A 21,369-nucleotide genomic window follows, 5' to 3' on the forward strand; every position below is an offset into this window, starting at 1 on the left:
AAAGCTAGGCCACCAGAAAAAAAAGTTGACAAAAATAAGTGAATTATTTAACAACATCACTCCAGAAGGAGCTTTACTGCATAAACTTACTGAATAGAGAAGCTACTAACGATCCTCAGCTAGTTAGATACACTGAAATAGCACCATTTTAAAAATGCTTTTTGAAAAGGAAAATTTCAGCTTGTGAGAATCCAAACACCATACTGGTATTGACAAGTAGGCCACAGATATGCCAACTGACACAGCCTCACGAAAGCAGAGACATTTTCTATTTCTGAATGAAGTACTACTGACCTGCCTGCATGGAAATAAAAACAGAAATACTCTCTACATGACATTTTACTGGCCTGCCCATAAAAGAAGAGTTATTTTGACATGTAGCACTAGACAGAAGCAGCAGAGCAAGTCTCTTTTGAAATACGTAAGGTAGAAAGATCCTAGACAGATGAAAGTATTTACAGAATATTTGGAAATCATTAATATTATAATATGTTTTTAAAAGAAAGCATGGATTTTTTTCCATCAATCTTGAACAGTAGTTCTCTTATAAGAATTGAAACAACTCTATTTTCTCATGCTATTTCTCATAAGCATCTATAACATTCACAAAGTAATTCCTTTCAACTAAAAGCAGATCTTTTCATTTTATGAAGAGCTGTTTTTTGGTTCTGATCCAGTAAGATAAAAAGCACCAAAGATCACAGTCTTCCATAGCCTTACACAGGTCTGACGTCAAAAGGAGACCCAAGACATGATCTATTTTGTCAACAAATTGGCACATTTGTAAACATCACACTTTTACACAAATTAATTACACCTGAAGATTTTTTTTTTAATCAACATTTCCTATACAAAAGCATTCAGTCCAACAAAACAGAAAACACAGCTTCCACAAAAGTTGGATAATCAGCTTTCACAGTGCCCAGGACAAGTAATATCAAAGCATCCTAACCCATAGAGCCTAATGAATGAATTCTGCTCCAGCTCTAATTCATGCCACCTTCCCTTTCTCAACATGTCTTCTTCTCTCAACGCAAAACTGACTCCGTGATTTCTAACTCCCTGCACACGTGGATGCCCTCTTCACTCCAAGACACGCTGAGATTAACCACAGCTGACAATGATGCATCGCTACGACGGTTCCTACCACACCAGGAGGGAGCTTCACATAGACATTAGCAGCAAGCTGTTTGTGCAAGGGAGGTACCACCTCTGCACGAAGGACTGCCTGCATCTGTCTGGGCGCTGCTGCCATTTACCTGATGCTGGGATACAGCTATATTTAGGCACCATTTATGTTCTACTGAAGTCCGCTAAAAACTCACTGCAAAGTGCAGAATGATAGCTTGCTCTTGTTTTTCCAACATAGAGCCTTCCACAAGTTGCTGTAACAATTGCTGAGGTCAGAGTTAGCAGGTGATGACCACAGATGGGAGACAGGTGGGATGTGCCCTAAGACATCTAAGCTGCCTAATGGTGTGCTAGGGGCAAAACAAGAACAACTCACTCCCTTTGCTTGCGGTGCAATCCCGTCCCTGTGGGCATTCGCTGCACCTATGAACTGCTTTAATCCAAAGAAAGCTATTCAGCTCTTCTCATCCCCCTATAAGTTATTTTTTTGCTGCTTCAGTGAAACGGTGCAGCACCAAAATAGCATAAGGTAAGCTGCAGCAGCTGGGAAGAGGAATGGGAAAGCAGCAGCTCCCCATTTTTGCTTTCAGCTTCAGCCAACTGCAGCTTATCTATTCATTGCTTTTGCTCGAGAAAGTTAAGTTCCACGGATAAGGCTTTACTGCAGAGGGCATGCCTGATGTTAAGTAAACTGGGGATGCAAAGTTCACAGAGTTCAGGACAAAGCACAGGACATGAATGTGAAAACGGATGCACTGGGTCACACAGTATGTCCTGCTAGCCTATATTGTCTCTACTGAAGCCTGTAAGCAAACAGCTAGAAAAAAAAGCAGTAAGACAAGCACATCTTCACTTCCCAGGCACCTCCATAGCCTTCAGTACTCCCAATGGTAGGGTCCCACAAGGACTGGTGTGGTTTGTCTACTGAGCAGTCCCGTAAGCTCTCTCAGCAGTTCCACAGGTTTACCATCTTCCAGCTATTGTACATTCTTCTGAGATGAAAGGAAGGGAAGAAACAGTATTTCAAGTGTGGGCAAACCATAGATTTAGACACAGCACAGTAATAGTCTGTATTTGGCTCCTCACTCTCTCCATAGCATTTCATAAGATCTGATGAGCTCTCTTAGATTGCCGCTAAGCACAGAGCCACTGGTTTCATGGTCTCATCTATCAGTATCAAGATCCCACCCCAAGAGGTGACAGCCACTCTGGAGCCCATCACTTTCTATGAAAAGTTCAGACTGTCTCCTGCCTCCAATACAACTCATCTCACGTTTATCTATACTGAAGGCAGCTACCACATTCCCTACACTATCCTTTTATGCCGAATCAGGGAAATACAACACATTTCATGAATTATTTCAGTTAAAATCTGGAAGTCGCATCGATCACTGAAAACAAGCCAGCAATAATAAGGAAACCTGAATGTGGGACAAAAAGCTGCCGAAGCACTCGAGCAAGCCCAGCACACAGGGTAGGGCACTCCTACTGACGGGGGAGCACACGCAGGAAGGAGATCTTTAGGGCTTTGATCCTTCAGCTATTCGAAACCACACAAAAGCTGAATGAAAAAGGTACGAGATCCCAAAGGAGTCAGATTCCCGCTTCTCCACAGCAAGCTTCTAAAGTTCTCTTTTTATGACCACCTTCCACCAAAATAAATAAATCACTTCAAGCAAAAAAAAAAAAAAAAAAGTAAACCGAGGCATTTCCACTCAATTCCTTTCATGTCTTTCCACTGCCTCATCCAGAGTCACATGCTCAGTCCTGACCTTTCCAGATTTTCCTCTCTGCCTCGCCACACTTATTCAGACTATCAAATTCATTTAGTGAAACTATCCTATCCTTTCACACTTGACTCTTTTCACAGACAAGCAGTTCATTTTCATGCAGACCCACTTTTAACTTCAAAAGGTTGCTTTGTATCGCAGCTTCTGATGTCCCTTGTTTAAAACACTTTCAAATAAGGATCTGAAAAACTCTGTAGCTGGGAACTCAGCATCTTCTCAGTCCCTCCTGAAAGAAAAAAAAAAAGGAAAAAAAAATCCACTATTAGGCAGAGCGAGGGCATTCACCCACACAGGACTCTTATAGCTTGTTAGTAGGTTTCAGCTCTTCTACACACAGCCACGGCCACTGTGAGTGCTTGGAGAACCAACACTTGCCTGTATGTTAACCCTTTCCCAAGAGTCCAATTGGAGCAAGAAGGGACAACACACAGCACCCCACTGCTCACAGCACCATCAAGGAGAGCTACGACCTACCTGACCCCAGCCAGAAGGCTTTACCTCTTCCAAGACGCTTCAGTGATTGCACAGAAACAGTCAAATTAACAGGGCTACATGCAAATCCATAGAGCAATTAGGTGGAAAGATGGAGCAGAGCAGCTGGAAAACTCACACCTTCTAAGCACGCCTAGAAAATACATTTGTGTCACAGCAAACTGTTCTGAAAACTAATGGAGCAGCTTTATTCACCAAAGCATTTTTCACTTGGAGGCCACAAATACAGGGGAACGCTCCTTCATCGCTCACTTCAGAACTAAAGTTTAAGAATCATTTTCAATTTAAATTATTTATAACTCAGTAGTTTCAGGGGAAAAAATGCACTGAAAGGAATAGTACATTACACTAAATTTCTCATTAATTTTCTAGTGAAACATTTGAGTTCCCAATACCTGACTTTTAACTTAATTATGCACAATGTGGATGCTCCGAAGTCAGGAGGAGTTCAGAGCTGAATGCTGTCTAGTCACTTTCACAAAGCCTATATGAAGAAAACATAACCATGCTGTTTTCATGCCAGAATAGGAAAGGAAAAAAAGTACTATCAGCATTTTTAAAACCACATTTTAATCCCAAAGATGGTTTTGTTTGTACTGGCTTTTTCTCCCACAAATCTCACCAGCCCTACTTCTACCACAACAGCCCCGGCTGCATATATAGCAATGCACTCAGCTACGGCAGAATTGCAGCCACTCTTCTCATTTTCCTCTAATTTTGGTGAGAGTAATGTGGAGAGTTAGCACAGGCCTTCAGAAAAAGGCTAAGATCGAGTTCTTTGGCTTAAACACCTGCTCCCCTTCCCCTGAATCAAAATGGAAATAACAGCGATTGAAAGCGCCATTGTTCTCACACAAATTTTACTTCCCAACAGCACGCATCTTACATCAAAAACACAGCACTGAAAAAGTCAAACAATTTTCCAGCTGAGTGCAAGACCCATTGATAAACAGAACTGTTTCAAGATGAAATCACATCTTCTGTATTAAAATACTGGTCAAGCTGCTGACAAGCAGACAGATGAGGTTTTAAAACATCAATGTAAGCTCACATAAAATTAAAAATGATTCAGTTGAAAAAGATGTGGATAACAGTGATATGCCTCTTCCAGACCAATACTTCATTGTGATTTTTGAGACGTTATTAGAACAGAACATCTCCACTCTCCTGGAATTCTGGTTAATTCATTATTGCCATGTACAGCTACTGCAGGAAATTAGATGAGGTTCTGACAAGTCTTTTACACCTCCCAGGGCAGCAACGCTCTCTCTGCTTAGGCCAGTAACACGTCACCAGCCAGTGCTGACACCCCCCAGTTAACCATTTTCCCCTGCCCAAATCCCTTCCCATTCCCTCTGAACCAGCCTGCTTCAGAGCCAGGCCAGGGCCACAGGAGAACCATCTCAGCATCACCCAAGATTAAGAAACAGCAAAAGAGCACAAACTGCAAATGGCCAGCACCCAACAGGACTGCTGAACTGCCCAAATAGTTAACTGTTCTTCAGAGCTGCAGGTCAGGTGGGTAAAACAAATAAACTTGTGTATCTTAAGGGTTTGCCCATTGTTTGTGCTTTCTTTAAATTCTTCAGGTTGGATATTAGGAACAATTTATTCTCTGAAAGAGCAGGGATGTGCTGGCATAGGCTGTCCAGGGAGGTGGTGGGGTCACTATCCTTGGAGGTGTTCCTGAGCCATGGGGATGTGGCACTGAGGAACATGGTCAGTGGGCATGGTGGGTGGGTTGGGCTGGATGATCTTAGAGGGCTTCCCCAACTTTAAAAATTCTGTGATTCTCACCTGACTTTAGGCTCTCTAGAACTGAGCCCCAAGCAGCTATTAATATTTGCATATAAAAAACAATGAAGCAGATGTCCAGATTTCAGCTCAAAGTATTTTTGCTACACATAAACAACATGACAAGCCTCTTCAGCACACTGTAAGTAGGAATACGGCACAGCAATGCTCCCGGACTTGACCATTCAAAATTACCAGGACAAGAGAACAGCAATAAGCATGGGCAAAGTAGATGCAAAATGTTTTCAGTGTGTTACAATGGAAATAAAAGTAAATCTAGGACTAAAACATAGCTTACTTCCCCTGGTTTCTAATGTCATTTGTCTTCATTCAATGAGAATTTATGCACCATTTCAACCTGATAAGAATTTAATTCTAAGTAATAAAGCTTTACAAATTGAATTCAAAGGAGGAAAAAAAAATCACCAGCATTTCCCAATTATTTCCAGAGCCCCACAACTCGAGGCTTCAGCTAAGGGAGCAGGGAAAGCAGCCACCACAAAGCGGAGCTGACATACGACCCCTGGATACAGCAGCACTAGCAGGCAGCTATGCTAAAATCAATACTAATTCTGCACGCTTCTGTTATGAAAATAAAGCTATGAAATTCCCTCATGCCCACCTGCCAAAGGGACAAAACTCAGACCAACTTTGTCGGAGAGGTTTTTTAAAGCCTTTCTAAAGGCATGTAATGGATTCCAAGAGCGATCGTGCACTGAATGTTCATTGAACCAAATAATTTTTAATAGATTCCTCAAGGGAGTTTATTTTATGTTTTTAAATCATGGAGACCTTGCAGTGACAATCTGATTCAAAAGAAAAGAAAGGCCAGTGCTCGTGGGGTGGGGGTTTTGTTTCCTTCAGGGCTTTTTTTTTTTTCCTCTGAAATAAGAGCCATTGTGTCTACTAGAATTCCTAAGATAGGCACCAAGAAATATCTTGCTTTCTACAAACCTTGAATTCGCAGAAATCACCTCTGAAAGAGTACAACGAGCAATTTTAAGGTTTTTCCTTGCAGAAGAACTACATCAGCAAAGAAAGTTGATCTACGGAAGAAACTGCAGCCGGAGCCAGACATCTGACCGCCGTCAGCCGCAGCTGCACAAAGGCAGGAGGTCCACTGGGCTACCAGAACCACGGGCCCGGGTTTGCTGTCCAGAAGCAGCACAAACCGGGGCAGTTTGCAGATTTCAGGCCACCCAGCACCAACAAACACCCACCGTATCAGCCACCACGGCAGCGTCAGCACGAGATGCCAGCTCCCGCGAAGAGGAAATGTTCTCAGCTGTATCACGCAGCGTGCAGGAGAGCAAGACCAAGAGCCCCAAGAGCCCGCAGCGCTGCTGCCGTTAGAATGACTTCAGCGGGATTAGGCAGAGCTGCGGAGGGAAAGCCTCACACAATGACTCCTTTCATAGAGCAGAAACAAAACCTAACGCTAATCACACCAGCGATTCAGTTTCCTCTCCTAATTCCTCATCAGACATCAACAAATAAAAGCGAAACACTTATTCTTATTTTAATTCTACGAAATAAACACAAGTGAATGGAAGCGCTCAGCCCGCACTGTCAGAGCTCTGCAGCCCCTTTACCTCCCCATGAATGAACGCGCAGGGCAGCTCAGCCTGCTCACACCGCCCGCTCGGCAGAGGGGTCCAGGACGGGAGATTCAGAGGAATGTGGCGTTAACAAGCGGGAGAAACTTCAAAGCCCAGAGACAAACTCAGCCGAAACTCTCCTCCATACAAAAGGGACCTTGAACCACAGCCATTAGAAAAAACATCTGGTGTGCCGCTTTGATTTTCAACATTAGTCATTGGACAGAAACAAAACATCATTATTTTTCCCCCCAAAGCAGCAAATAATTGCAAATCCACTTCTACATATAACCTATCATTTATCACCTCATCAGCGACTGCTTGAGTCTGATGGAATTAAACACTCAAGTCAGGCAGTTTTTGTTAAAAGCAATAATTACATTGTTACTAGAATATACAATTAGGTAATAAAAAACAAAAACAAATCTGCCGAGCAATATTTTTTATGCACTCCCAGAGAAATATTACCAGCCTGGAAACAGGCAACACTATAATAATAATAATAAAAAAAAATCCACTTGCACCAAAGTATAGCTACTTCTAATTTAAAACTTCACCCACAGGCAAAAATACATAAATGATTAGTATTATAGTGTTTATTTTAATTACACTGTGCAAGAAGAATCCAGGAGGCCGTTAACTCACTTCAGATACAAAGGAAGCCAATGTGTGAGCATCATCCCAACGTGCAGTATGGGCACTGCACAGCCCAGCCCACCACCACCCCAACTCCAACAACACAGCGCTGGCATTTCTCCTGACATCCCAAGGAAACATACAGCAGAGGCATCGCTCGCTGAAAAACAAACAAAAAGGGAAGCAGGAGGTCATCCGATTCCTCACCTGCTCCTCGCAGACCGCATTTAAGAGCATCAAAAATTCACTAGCCTTCCAAGCACTACTCGTCAAAGATTAATAAGAAACACACAGAAAGCTTTATCTCAAACTCACATTTACAAACACTTTCCAACAATCTGACTGCTACACAATGCATTGTTCTGCACCGCACAACTCCTGCTGTCTGCCTTAAACACCAACAATCCGAGCAAACAAAGCAGTCCATGGTTCCCAGTTATGAAAGGCATGGTCTTGATATGACAAGTGGGAATGGCCTTAAGCTGTGCCAGAGGAGGTTCAGGTTGGATATTAGAAACAATTTCTCTCCCAAAGTAGCGCAGGCACTGTCACAGGCTGCCCAGGGAGGTGGCAGAGTGCCTATTCCAGGAGGTGTTCAAGAACTCTGGAGAAGTGACACTGATAGAGACGATCTGTGGGCATGGCGGGGTGGGTTGTGGATTGGATGGTCTTTTCTAACCCTAATGGTTCTGTGATTGTTGCAGTCACATTACTGATCCCAACAATTCTGCACAAGTCCTTTAAAGACAGACATTTACTCATCTATCTAGGCGGTCTTAGGCAACTGAGAAACCTCTGATCACTCTTCAGAAGAAGACTTCATCTTAAAAGATGCCCAACTTGATAGCAACAGGTAGGGGGTTGTTGGAGGAATGCAGCAGCCCATTGCCTCATAATCCTTCTGAACTCTTCCTTCTTATAATTAATTATGCTTCTTATTTCTTCCACAGACATAAGCAAGAGATCGTCGCTGAGTTATTACAGCAGCACACTTCCACTTCGTAAGCAACATTATAATAAAGCTTCAGGTAAGAAACATAGTAAGAGCCAAGCACAATTATCGGCAGAAACAGCTTGCTCCCATAAAGCGGCGGTGTTTTATCACTGAGACACGTGTCACCCCTCCATACATTTCTCTCGTGCAGATGAGAGGCTCTCCGTGATCCACAGCCTCTGCAGACCAGAAAGCCAGGGAAGTGAGCTTTCAAACCAAAGAGACTTCCTGAATCAGACTTCGATCTCACAATGGTTTGGAAGGTGACAATACTTCTCTTCTACAGTATTTTTTTTTTACTCTAATGTCAAGAGGCAGAATTAAAGCAGGAACTCCACAGTCTGCAGGAATACTTCTCTCCTTCAGTGCAGTTCCTGCAGTTTGTGCTTTATTAATGGAAGATACCTAAGGACAAGGCTACAGCAAGGAGACCATCGGTATCTGGAACACACCTTCAAAAACTCACATGCCTCAACCTCAGGTTATATAAGATTTTATGAGTGTGCTTTCTATCACATAATAACACATAGATTAAAATACATAAGACTGTAAAGTAATTTTATCTGTGCCTAAGATCAGTTCCAACAAAACCAATGAGAATATATATCACAAATTACTTCTACATCTTCCAGTTCATACGTTTAAGAGGCTAATTTTCACTGTTTACACTAATTGTTACATATTTCACTTAACTTGGACAGGGAAAACGTGTTACCGGATTCTGTGTACATTTTCTACTCAATCTGTATCATCTCACAAATTCTGCATTACGGGTACTTAAAACAGGATGGACAATGCATTCATAAATTACAGGGTTTCTGTTAAGAAAGGAGAATTACTGTTGACTGCAACAAATAAATATTTTACCAAATTTGATGAAACAAATGCTACTAAGATATAGACGTAACTACATCATGTTTGGAGAAATACAGTGTGTCAAAGTTTACAACTTCATCCAAAAATCAAAAGAAGAGTTCCCCCCCACCCATCTCTTTATCCTCGAAGCACATGACAGCTCAATGCCTTCTCAGCACTGTGTACAAAAGGATCTGCCCCTTCTTAACCACTTCTGTGGTTCTCCACCGAGATAAAAGAGCAATTGTATTTTTATGTCCATACCATAAAATCCCAACACCAGGCTAACCCTTCATACTTCTCATAATCATTTTACCTTTCCAATTAAGAAGCCTACCAAAACACAAGCAGCCTGATGTACACAGCCCAACCGATGGCTCTCACAGTCTCCAAACCCGTTCCAGAAGAGCCTTACAATAATCCCACTTCCATCCCTATTCACAAAAGCCTCTAGAAATGTAATGGCTTTTCCAAAACACTCCAAGAACTAATTTTGTGAGGAAATTTAACTGGAGGATCAAGTACCATCCCATGAATAACTTCCCGCTCCTGCAGAGAGGAGTTATTACAAAGCTTAAGTGCCCGGCTGACTTCAGCAGTTAGGATGACACACAGGAGAAGAATCCGTACACTGGAGGGATAGAAAAGCAGCTACGCTATGTGGATCTCATAAAATAGAACAGATGTTATCCTTTGCATACACACATGCAACTCAGTGTCAAGCACTCCATTTGTAGGGGAAAAAAGAAATAAGGAAGAGAGGCCTATTAACCCGAGAGATAATTCCTCTCCACAGTCAGATGCATGCATGTTTTGTTTAATTATAAGCAATGACGAGGTTTCCAATGCTGCTTTTGAGAAAGCGATGTCACATGCCCAATCTTCACATTTTTTCTCTTCAGTTTCATCCGACAACTCCTAACTGTAAACTTCTTGTGCCAAACTAAATAATTCCTCTCTTTCTCAGCAAGGCTGGAAGAAAGCACTTACCCACTTGCCAGCTGCAGCTAAAATTTTGTGCCAAGAAATAAATGTCTTTTGGGCAGGTTGGAAACTGGAAGCTTCTATGCATGCTGAAGGACAAGGGTAAGAGCAGGACAGCCCTATCCTTTCCCAAATTAATGGCATTTCCATATTTCAGCCACACAGTGGATTGTACTTAATGAAAGCATCCGAACAGAGCTGCCTCCCCTCGCTCTGAGCTGAGGTATTAGGAGATGCTCTACCAATTTTGCTCTTAACTAGATTATATATGTTGCTTCCATCCCCTGCTCCAGAACTTCTCTCTGTATTTTTGCTCTTTAGAAACGTTCTCAGGCAGCAGACTCCTTGAAGGAGCCCGACCCTATTTCACATTTCCCAGGAAGGCACAGCTGTACACACACAGTACACTTCCACGCCAGCTGCCCTTCCTTAACCTCCTCGCAGAACCCGAGAATGAGATCCTCTGGCAGCAAGCAGAACCGCTTGCAGGCACCGTACACTGCAGCCTTGTGAGCGTGGCAAAGGTGAAGACAAAGGGCTGCTTCCACCTGCCCCAAAGGCACAAAAGCAGATGAGTTCCAGAGAGTAGAAGGGTCATGCTCAGGGGCAGCACACGGCTTCCACCAGGGCATTGCTGGTGGGCCTGACCCCTCTGCTCCCTCGTTTGCCCTTCTCCAAGCTCCCAGGAGCTCCCCTGACCACAGGACGCTGCTGCCCATTTGCCCATCCCACATTTTTCAGGGCTCTGCAAAGTACTATACACAGCTTCTAATAATAAATCACAATTGCAAAAACAAAGGCATGAACAAAACCTGTGCTGTTCCAGCGGAAAGCACTCTTTTCCTCCTTGCACTACAATCATTGGCCCCTTTCCCACCATCCCGTTTGCATTTTGGTAGCAATCTGAATTTTATTTTCCAGAATGCTGGGCCAAAATTCCTCAACAGCCATTAGAAGCTCAACTAAGAGGAACGCGTAGGGATGACTACATAATGTGCCAAAACCCTAGCGCCCTCTCTGACCAAGGACAAAACACACTCGCATTACAAAGCCGAGCAAGTGGGGAGGTATACTGAAAGAAACAAATGTCTCAAGACTCGCAACAGTATCACAACCTTGGTTTCAGTACACACAGCACAGGGCACGCTCCTGCTACCTTCACAAACGGAGCCAAGCAGCACTACCTTCCCTCAGCTCATTAGAGCTCTACAACTGGTGCCTCCCGTATGCCCACATGCACTGTTTCATTAAGCTCACTTGACATTAGATGAAGAAAGAGTACAAGAAAATTGCATATTCCCTGCCTAAAGTAAACTTGTCATTTAAACCCAGCGTATAGATAGAATCTGATACAGCGCTGGCGCCGTGAGTCATTCCTCAGCTTCAGAGTTTGTACGACAGTATTCTTACATATGTTTTGCAATACTTTCCAGTCAGCTACCACCCCGTGTAATTACAAGTTTTTACTGGAAAGGAAGCATACATTTTGCACTGAAGCAGTTTGCTCTTACAGACAGGTTGTGATCAGATGTAAGCACGTGTAAAGAGCCCTCCAAGAATATGCAAGGTGAAAGTTAAGGCTCTTCTTAAAGCAGTGAAGATGAGCATCACACACATTTCCCAACAATCTCTTCCCAGCAGCTCAGGTGCCAGGCCTCCGCTAACGCTGCTTCTTTGCTGCGTGAGTTAGAGCTGCACTCATTCAAACCCTGTATCAGGCATCTGCTATCTATTACAGGTGCTTCACATGAGAACACGTTACTTCTCTACTGTGGTGAGATAACCCATTAAAAGTCCTCCCCGCTGTGCCAGCTTCACCTTTTGTTTTTAGGCTGGGTAACAGAGGGGTGATTTAACTCTCAGCACCAGCTTCTGAGCAGCATTGAAAGAAACAAAGGTACTTAGAGCCAAGATGGAAAGGATTGTCCTGCTTGGCATTTCCAACAGGATCAGCCCCAACCTGTGCCCAGTGGCACCGCAGAGACGTTCCCCACGGCACTACTCCCAGCCTGCACCCGTGCACGCAGCTCTTCCTCCAGGCTTTGGGGTTTGTTTTAAAACCAGTCATCATTATTCCTATCAAAATTAAAAGACAGAACTGGGGAGAAAAAAAAAAAAAGAGAAAAAACACAGAAAAAAGCACTCTCTGGACAGTGAAGCTGGCTGGTTCAGATTCAGGTACATGCAGCAACAATTGGGCTTCTTTCCCCCCTCCAAACTGCACATACTATGACCTACAAGAAACATTTTCTGCTTAAAAGTAATACTTAAATGGAGATCTATGGCTGAACGTTATCACAAGGATTGCACTTACTTGACAGTCTGCTATTAGCCAACTCCATTATCGCTATTTGCAGTTTTTAAATGTACAGATTCAGAAGTAACTGTACAAAGCCTCCATTACAAGTGGATTTATGGAAAGCCACAGCAATAATCATCCTCATTAAGCATATCTTCCCACAGCCCTGCATTATGTGGACACAAAGAGGAAAACATTTCTTCTCTGTTACCCACAAGCTTAGATCTTTCTCCTTATAATCACCAGCTCCGACTGCCTTTGCCAATGACAGTTAGGTAATGTTCCCAAAAGCAGGACTTGGGTTAAAAATAATAAAGAAATACCTGCACATCTCTCAGCCCACAGCCACCACGTAGGGAGGTCGCTACTTGGGTTTTCCAGGCACTGACCTCACTGCCTACATGGATGGGAATAAAACATCATCTCCAGCTCCTGCTACGTCACTAACAGCCCCATCCATACTTCTCCAAGATATATTTATGGACTCAAGTGCAAAGAAAAGGGCAAATGGCAATACTGGTAACAAAGCTGAATTATAAGAATCTCTTGAGCTGAAGTGAAGCATTAACTCCACAGCCCTGTGTGGATCTGACCCCTTCCCGTGTGCGGTCACACTGAGCCCTATCCCAGCGGGCAGGGCAGGACGCATGGCAGTGACGTACGCTCAGAAACTCGCACGGTGCAATGGAGGGGTGAAGGCTGACACTGAGAAGTTGGCCACCCCTCCCCTTGCTCCGACCACACCATCTCATCATGCAGACAGCCCTTCTGGCTCTCCCCACAACTAACCACAGCAACGTGCTGCTCCCACAGCCTCAGCCCCACAGCAGAGACAATAAAATGAGGATTAAAGTACACTTGCTCCCTCCATAAAACCAATCCTGAGAGCCGAGTACTTCCTGCATTGTTGGAAGGAGTGTAGTGTACTCAAAAAAAAAAAAAAAAAAAAAAAAAAAAAAAAGGAAAAGAAAGAAAGAAGCTGTTTTAAAGCCACCCGGGCAGCCCAGAAATAACCATCCATAATAAGGCAGAGAGATAAGTCAAATGCAGCAGAGGACCTCTGTAATCCCAAATTAAATTTGTCATTTCTCTTAACATTTACTTTGAAAAATGAACAGTGGTGGTTCTACAAGAGAATAAGGAAGCTGTATTTGCCATCGCCGCTCACGGCAGCTGTCCTCAGAGAGCTCTACAACAGCAAATATCCAACATCGCCTATGTTTGCAGCGTCGGTTATCCGGTTATCCTCGGACTAAAATCACTTCTTACAGCTCAATTCTACGCTCGGCGCTGGCAATGCAACTTCATTTGCTTACATCCAAGATCAGCACAGCACTCCGTAACGCCGTACCGCAGCTGCCCTGGTCAGTCTCCTGGAAACGCGGCGCATCCCTCCACCAGGAGAGCAGAAACACTTCGCTCTATTCCACGTACTCACGCCGGGCGCTCGCACCGCTCCAAGTTCGCTCCCGAAAGCGCTCTCCCTCCGCACCCGGACGGCGGGCGCTCGCTCCGCCACGAGCCCAAGGCACCGGCCCGAGCCCAACAGGTCTCAGCCCCCTCGGCAGCCTCGGGAGGCTCCACGCTGTATCTATTTCTTCTCCCTCCCCGATCCCGGGACCTCCCCCCGCCCGCAGCGCGGGGCCCTTTGTTCTCGCACCCGGGGCCCCGCACCCCGCGCTCTCCCCGGGGGCACGGCGCGCCCCGCGCCCGCTGCAGCGCCCTCCCTGCTCCGAGCGCGGCACCGCACCGCCCCGCAACGCCGCGAGCCGTTCTCGCCCTCCCCGCACCGCTCCGGGACGCCCACCCCGGGGAGCCCCGCGGCCCCGCACCCGCCGGGAAGGTCACGCCGCCGCAGCAGGTGCCCGGCTGAGCCCCGCCGAGCCGTGCTCCCCGCCCGCGGAGGCCCCCGCGGGGCGAAGCCGGCGGCGACCGCGCACCGCGTGGCGGCCCCAAAGGGGGGTGAGGAGGGGAGGGGGGCGTCCGGCAACGCGATCCCGGCGGCCCCGCGGGGCAGAACTCGCCCGGCAGTGGGGCGGGCACGGAGGCTCGGGGCTCAACAGGCGGCGGAGTTCGGCGGCACCCCGGGAGCCGAACCCCTTCGCGAGGGGGCTGGCAGGGGAAAGGCGTCGCGGTCGGGCCACTTACCGGGGCTCCGGGGCTCCGCCGCCCGCATGCTGCCTCCGGCCGCCGCGCGAGAACCGCCCGTCCGCCGGCTCCGCTCCGCTCCTTCAACCTCAGCCGCCGCTACCGCCGCTGTCGCGCGGGACCGCGCTCCGCGCGCGCCGCCGCCTCCAGCCCGCCCCCGCCGGGGCCGCGCGCCGCGCCCGCCCCTCCGCCGCGCCCGCCCCGCCGCCGCCGCCGCGCCGCCACCTGCCGCCCGCCGCTCACCTGCGCTGGGACCCGGGCTGCCGCGCTCGGCCCCGAGACGAAGGCACCGCGAGACACGCAGCGCTGCTCCCGGCCGCGATCGCCTCCGCTCCGGCCTCCGCCGCCCTCCCGCCGAGTCGGCCCGCAACCCGCGGGCAGGGCCCACCCCGGCCAGGTGTGGGCGGGGGCGGGGGGCGGCCCGACGGGGCGGGGCGGGGCGGGGCCGGCGCTCGCTCGACGCCGCCGGAAGGAGCCGGGCCGGGGGCCCCGCGGCTCCGCGCTCAGGGTCGGCGTCCGTGCGGCGCGAGCAGCGCGGCCGAGCCCCGCAGAAAGTTCCCGTGCCGTCGCGGCGGGCGGCAGGTGGGCGGCAGGCTGAGACCTGTTGCGATTCCTGATGGTTTTGGCCGCGTTTTATCCAGCGGTTTTGACTTGAACAAAAGTGTCTCGGCCCGCGCGCCGCGTAAGCACGCCGTTCCTTTGGCACTAAGGCCCGTGCTGCTCGCCCGGCAAGATTCCTGCGCGGTGTACCCGAGCTGCGTTTGGTGCCCCTTCGCGCTGCGGAAGGGTTAAGTCCCGCTGCGCTGAGCTCGCTGGCTCCTGGCCCGGCCCTCTCGAGGTGCTGTATTGCATCAGAGCGGGCTGGAACACCTCGCCGCGCTCTCCTCCGCGCGCCGTACTTGGAGCGCTTTGCCGTTTCCCACGGCATGTTAATTTTTCCCCCTGTGGTCTCCAGGATTTCTTCTCATGTGTTTCCTGGAGCATGTTCTGCCCCGGTCCTCCCACCCAGGTTGTGCCGGCTCGTTGCTCCGCTCTGCTCCGTACCGGGCACCCGGAGCCCACCTCGCACCTCTGCGAGCCCTTGGTCCCGAGACACTTCTTAGTGTCCAAATGTCGCTGCAGAACTGCTCTTCTGTGCGTTACCCAGCGAGGCCACGGAGCTCTGAGTAAGCGTTGCTGGCGTGGGGCCAGGCAGCGCTGCCAAAGTGCCCGTGGGTTCGGCGCTCTGTATGAAATTTTGGATGTGCTTCAGAGCACCGGAGCATGGGGAGCTGGGAGAGCCTGGCTCAGGGCGGGAGCTCCCAGGGCTGTGTGGGTGTCCGTTCCCTTGGCTTTCACATCAGCGAGTGTCAGGTGGGTCAGCTCAGCCCGGCCCCTCTCCATTTCATGTGAAAGCGACTCGTTTTTTGTTGAAAAAAAAAAAAAAAAAAAAGGAAGATTTGGGATTTAACGCCCCTTTGCTAATGCTGTCAATCTTTTAACTGCTGATGAGAGGAGTCATTGAAATGCTGAGGCAACCCATGGGACAGATCTTAAAGACACTTCTAGGCACATAAAACATAGATTCCTGAACACCTTTAGAAATCTGGATTCATGGGACTGACGCAGAGCTGCCTCATAAACTTTTGATGCCCTGGAGCTTCTAGCCAAGACTTGCAGGTAAATGATTGTCCCATGGGTGTAAGCCATTAATCATCAGCAGCATGAAAGAAAGAGTGTTCACATATGGCTACCACCCAAAAATCTTTGTTATTCCCCTGCACGCTTGATGCCTTCAGTACATAAAGCCTTGGAAGACAATGGCTGGTGTATGCCCAGGAGGTGCTGGTGCTTTGACCCCAAATACAGGGCTTCTGAGTGGTCACCTCTTCACCCATTCAAGCATTCTGCAGTGGTGGGGCACCATTCCTCAAAGCACAGGCATCCACCTGGGCAGTTTGCTTGCTACAGGACATGCTGACATTGTCATCAGAGGTACATTCTGATGCAGGCTCTCATGACCACTCTAGCAGCCATTCTGGCAGTAAGTCAGACAGCAAAGCCTTGGTGTGTGCTCACACAGCCTGGCCTGGAGGTTGCTGCTCTTGGTAAACCCTCAGCACATCCTTCCCTTGGATCAGATCAGATACACGTGCCCGTATGCTGCCATGCGTGCCGTCTGATAGCGAGCTAGTGTATAGATAAAGTGGGATGGGCTTCGCGTGCCTTTAACGTAATAAATTAGTTTGAAATCAAAAGACCAGGATTCTGAATTTTTTAAGACTTGTCAGAACAACTGCCTTCCTCATTTCAGGTGTTGCAAAGCTCACTAGGTACTTTGGATGGAACCAGTAAGCTGCAGAGCCTGTTGGAAGCTCATCCTTTCCCCAGCTATTCTTCGTAGAGGGACAGTTCTGGCCGATGACTTTTTCTCACCTGATTTTGTAGTAATTGTCAGTTGTATTGTCAGGTCTTCTGGTCTGTTTCACAAGTGCCTACTGCAATGCTCAACTTTGTGCTAATGTAAGATAATATGTCTCCATCTGAAGATCGGTTTGACAGCACAGCTTGAGGACCATATGGCCTTGACTCTGACTGCCCACCATTTTTTCAGTATTACCCCCAAGACTCTTTCATTTCCTTTGTCAGACAGGATTATTATTACTCTCTGTTTTGCTCCAAATAGATGTTAAAAAAAAAAAAATCAGTCTCGCCCATTTCTGTTTTTCCCTGACTGGAAGAAGTACCGCCTCACAGGAGCACCCCAATGCTTCCTTGTCTGCAGCACCAGGTTTCTGGTCTGTGGAGCCTTCCCAACAAGGATAGTGACTTACCCTGAGTTTTGCTTTTTGACAGATTGCACTTGATTGAAGGAATAAAAGACGGTGTTGTAATAGCAGTGCAGCCACAGTGCCAAAGTGGTGGTTACTTCTGCTTCCTGGCTGTGGCACCAGTCAAACCCTGTGGGCTTTCTGCTCCTCAGTTACCTTCCTTTCTGCAAATTTGGTACAATTGCCTTCCCCTTTCTTCAGCCTTTGTCCCAAATGACTGCAGAGGTCTGTCCAGGATGTGTGCTCTCTTTCTGTGGTGTTGTGTAGCACTCAGCACTTGATGGATGCCTTAGAGATCCCATGTAAATAATAATTCTTGTAGCTCATTTACCTCCTCCTCATCATAATAAACTAGAAAGGTATGTTTATTGCTAAAAAAGGAAGCACAAAACACATACACTGCCTGACAGTTCATTCCTGGCATGTAAACATATTTTGGACATCTATTACATGGGGAAAAAAAATCTGCTCCTGTCTGAATAAAATGTGGCAGAGGAAGGCCTTGCAAATGCTGAAATTGAATCACAGAGTCATTAAGGTTGGAAAAGACCTGTAAGATCATCCAGTCCAACATGTCCACACTGTGCCCGCTACACCACACCCCTCCATGCCATGAGACATCCTCCTACCTCTGCTGAGGGCAAAACTGGGAGCACTGGGATTATCAATGGCAACTGGTTCATGGGAGATGTTTCCAAAACTCAGGGGCATGCTCACTTGTTCAGAAAAGTGATATGGATGAGTAGTTCTTTGCAGCTTAGTCTCCACATGCTCTAGAGACAGCAGTTCAGTCTTTTTCTAACCCTAAATAAATGGTGATGGGAAGAACAGCTAAAATCACCGGAATAGATGGTGTACATGTAAGTTAAAAGAGAATGACATCAAAAGCTCAATGAATTTGCACTGGGGTGATCTCTGCTTCCCTCCATGTACTGACAGAGTTGTGTTAAGAGCTGGACTCCATGGTGCATATGGATCCTTCTGTCTCATGATGATTCCCTGACCTCTGCGCCGTGCTGAAGCTGCTCATGGCCCCCGGCCCCTCCCCATGCAGCAGGCTGCTGCCCTGCCTTTTCGCACTGCCTAAGCTGAAATACTTCTCACAGGATTGCTGTGAGGTAGGAAATTGCCACTCTCCCCCTTTTAGAGATGAGAAGCAGATGCAGGCAGAAGCTAATTGACTTAGCTAATGTCATGCCGGAGTCTGTGGCAGAGCAGAGCAATGAGATCAGCCTTCTGCCCCTGTGCCATGTGCCAGAGGACACCTCGTCTCATTTTTTTAAACATTTTTTTAAAGATCCTATGCATTTCCCAGGGAAAATTACAGCCCTGTGCAAATTCAAGGCAGAAACTTTCAGATCATGGCAACCTGGGATGGGAAATTCAAAGAATGAGCTCTCAGATCAACGCAACCTCAGAGGGAAGAGATGGGTCTTGCTCAGCTCCAAGTCGTTCTGCAGCAGCAATGTGACCAAGCTCTTGTGACTACTGTGAGGACGAAGTATATTTTCCCTGGCCAATGACAGGGAGCTATTCGTGACATCTGATCAAAGCTCTCACTTAATTTCAACCTCATTAGAAAATCACCACTTTCACACCAGTAAAAGCGGAGTCTTTTGGAAACTAAATTTCAGCCCCCCCCCCCCCCTTTTTTTTATTTCACCAATTAATTTTTAGACTATTATTTTATATTTAGTATTCAGAACGCGCTGAAAGTATTTTAAAAGGAGCTATGAAGAAAAGAATATAACAAAAGAGTAGAGACTGTTCACTCTGATTTGAAATTTCAGGTTGTAAACGTGAGACAGGGAACACCACTCACACAGCTCATGTGTACAGGAGTGGGTTTTGATTAAATGTTTATCCTTATAAGCATTTAGACAGGAAAGGGAGTGCCTTTGCCTTAAACTTACAGCAAATTTATAGACTTTGTTAGAGAGGTTAAACTTTTGTGCTGACTACACTTTTCCACACCCTCTTTTCTGCAATAAAAATCCACCTCGAATTTTCAGCTCACAGCCGAGGAGCAGATGAAGTGATACAGAAGGCTTCATATTAAAGCAAGAGAAGTATCCCAAAATACTCCTCTTCACCAGAAAAAAATGATTCTGCCCAAGTGTCTGCTTACTCAGGCAGAGTGCTGCACCTCTTACCAGCTTTTACTAATTCATTGCATGGCAAAGCTGGGGCTTTCCCGTGGATGTGTCATCAGCTTGAGGTCTGATTGTAAGGTGGATCTTGCCCTGAGTCGTGTGTGCAGCAGCACCCTCTGACTACTGCTGTGTAAGATGGAGGTAACTGGAAGGCCAGAGCCTGATGTGCGACCAAGGGAAGGATCATCCTGACCACAGCTCTGTTGCAGAAATGACAGGCAACCAGGAAAAATACGTTGGATTGAATTTTATCTCCCCAAATGTGCTGGTGTGATTGCTGTTTATCAACTTTTTAGGTGGAAATCAAGTACTGTCCCTGGCCAGATAACTGAAATGAGCCTACAAACAAATTGAGCAGAATTTGGGCACTCTAGTCCTTGACAGTAAAGGCACAGAGGAGGGATTTGGGGGGTGCCCAGCTATGTACATGAAAGCTGGCTTTCCTTGTTCGAGTATGTTAAGTACCAGAGTTGGCTGAGTGTGACAGGCAGCTGTGACCTTAGTGGAAGCTGAATTTCCCAGCTGCACCATTCCTGTTCCTCTTAGAACCAGCATTTCCTCCACGTGAAGCTCAGCATCTGGGCCCTGTGCAACGCTCAGTCTTGAGTGCCCACACAGAATGTCACAATTGCTGTGGCAGACTGTGGCATACCTGGGATGTGACCAGCACCTGGGATGCAGTACAGGGGCAGTGATCTTCCTCCACTCTGTGTGAATCATCCTCATGGTGCAGCAGAGGATTTTGCCCAGGAACTGGTCAGAGATATGAGATACTTAATCTCATAAACTTCAACAGAAGGTAAATGTTTCCTAGAGCTTTGCTACTTTACTGCAGCATGTGTACTTATTATAAAAGTAAACTGAAGCTATCCCCTAATGATTTTTTTTCCTTTTAATTCATTTCTTCTACCACTCTCTCTCTCTCTCAAAAAAAAAAAAAAGAATAAGAAAAAGAAAAAAGAAAGAAGCCAGCCGGAACTAGCTGTGTTGACAGGTCATTTAAAACCGCTTTTGTAAAAATAGAGTTGTATTTTATGGCTTAATATTTTAGAGGCTGGTGACTGGTTAAACTTCTTTCAGCACCAGCACCTCTTGCTTTGGGCTCCAGCCTTCAAATAAGTCACTGGTTGTCATGATTTACAGTGTATACTATGGGACAAGTGCAAGATTTTGACAAGAAAAGATATTTGGGTGTTATTTGAGGAGACATGGGGAAAGTCACTTAGCTCAGTGTTTATACAGAATGGCTTTCTTGTTTCAGAGGTCACCTCTGTTAGAATAACAGGTGCAGTCTTCTAAGCACTTCAGACATCAGCTGTTAGGGCTGTTTCGTGCACCAGGGCAGGTAGAGCTTTCCCTATTCAAAATAGTCAGAAATTCAGGGAATACATTTTGTTTAGATTTAACTAAGCTTTCCAGCACAATTTCAGCCAAAAGGATAACAATTACTTTTGTATTCATTATACTGTTTTTTTTTTTCTAAACACTGTTCCCATTAGAATGCTCAGAGCAATGGATGTGGAAATCCATTCCTGAAAAATGCATCTGAACTTTGAAGACAACTGTCCACGAGTTTAAGAGCCATAAAATGGGTGAGGACCAGGCAATAAACATGGTGCAGACTTTGCTCCTAAGGACCATCACCCCAGCAGCAAGCAGACAGCCCACCTCAAAGCTGCCCTTGC

At 46.6% G+C, this 21,369-nt stretch overlaps 1 protein-coding gene across 2 annotated transcripts in view; it reads right to left on the reverse strand.

Annotated features, from left to right (window-relative positions):
- Nucleotides 1-14,808, reverse strand: part of PTPRF (protein tyrosine phosphatase receptor type F) — a 338,292-nt gene extending 323,484 nt beyond the window's left edge. For both annotated transcript variants that reach the window (XM_065740325.1, XM_065740315.1), the window contains exon 1: nucleotides 14,722-14,808. The gene's annotated coding sequence lies outside the window, so the exon portion shown is untranslated. The remainder of the gene's footprint in view (nucleotides 1-14,721) is intronic.
- Between the last annotated feature and the right edge of the window lie 6,561 nt (nucleotides 14,809-21,369).

This window comes from Cyrtonyx montezumae, unplaced genomic scaffold (assembly GCF_038088225.1).
Source record: "Cyrtonyx montezumae isolate F1298 unplaced genomic scaffold, pur_monq_1.0 scaffold_1, whole genome shotgun sequence".
In the NCBI taxonomy this organism is placed as follows: Eukaryota; Metazoa; Chordata; class Aves; order Galliformes; family Odontophoridae; genus Cyrtonyx; species Cyrtonyx montezumae.